The 1,201-nt window shown below is 39.6% G+C and overlaps 1 non-coding gene across 1 annotated transcript; it reads left to right on the top strand.

Moving 5' to 3' along the window:
* The first annotated feature begins 222 nt into the window (after positions 1–222).
* On the top strand, positions 223–329 carry LOC141663403 (small nucleolar RNA R71). Its single transcript, XR_012551475.1, has one exon. It is a non-coding gene; the product is annotated as a small nucleolar RNA R71 (small nucleolar RNA).
* The last annotated feature ends 872 nt before the right edge of the window (positions 330–1,201 follow it).

The raw sequence follows: 1,201 nt of genomic DNA, 5'->3' as shown, positions 1-1,201 counted from the left end.
GTGATAGCCGTAGCTGTATCTACCTCAAGAACTCCTGCTACCTTTCTCTGTGGCAATCTCTGGGCTGGATAATGATATTCATTAGCAGCCATCAGTTCAATTAGATCATAAGCTTCCTCATAGCTCTTTGTCCATAATGCTCCACCTGCTGCTGCATCGAGCATGGGTCTGGACTGTGCTCCCAACCCATTGTAAAAATAAGTAAAGATCATCCAATTAGGCATTTCATGATGAGGATACTTCCTAAGCATCTCCTTGTAGCGCTCCCAAGCTTCATATAAAGATTCTCCTGATTGCTGCGCAAATTGAGTAAGAGCTTACCTGATTACAACTATCTTCTCCATAGGGAAGAATTTAGTAAGAAACTTCTGAGCAAGATCTTCCCAAGTAGTAATCGAACCAGCTGGTAGAGAGTGTAAACAGCTCTTAGCCTTGTCCCTCAGAGAGAATGGGAACAGTCTCAGCTTCACAGCATCTTCAGAAACACCGTTGAACTTGAAGGTGTCGCAGATCTCAATAAAGTCCCTAATGTGCATATTGGGATCTTCAGTTGGAGAACCCCCAAACTGGATTGAATTCTGCACCCATTGAATTATGCCAGGATTGATCTCAAAGATATTAGCTGTGATAGCTGGCCGGACAATGCTAGATTGAATGTCATTGATCTTGGGTTGAGAAAAATCCATCAAGGCTTTCGTTCGTATGGCTGGATCTCCCATTGTAATGAGTACCTGAAACACAAACAAATAAACCATGAAAGTAAAAGAATCCGAGTCAGCGAACTTTAACGACCACTGATGACAAGCACATAAACTAAAAATTAACACCGAGTCCCCGGCAGCGGCGCCAAAAACTTGTTAGGGCGAAAACACGTGCTAATATTCACACAAGTATACGCGTTCACAAGTAGTATAAGATATAAATCAGATTCATTCCCACATAGACTGGTTTAGGTTAAGTTCAATTTATGCACCTATGCAGCAATATATGGTTATCGCTCAATGCTAAGACAAATAACAAATTGGGTTTTTATTAAACTAAGAGATTATACTAACAATTATAACTAAGAGAACAAGAATGGTTGAATTATATATAACAAATATGGGATCCTAACTTCATTAAATACTTCATTCAATAACCTTATTGTTCTTAACCTTAGCATGTGATGGTGATGACACTAATCAGATAACACGAAACTGAT

The sequence above is a fragment of the Apium graveolens genome, chromosome 5, assembly GCF_009905375.1.
Source record: "Apium graveolens cultivar Ventura chromosome 5, ASM990537v1, whole genome shotgun sequence".
NCBI classification, from domain to species: Eukaryota; Viridiplantae; Streptophyta; class Magnoliopsida; order Apiales; family Apiaceae; genus Apium; species Apium graveolens.
Note: the sequence above shows the minus strand (reverse complement) of the source record. Positions and strands in the feature narration are given on the sequence as shown.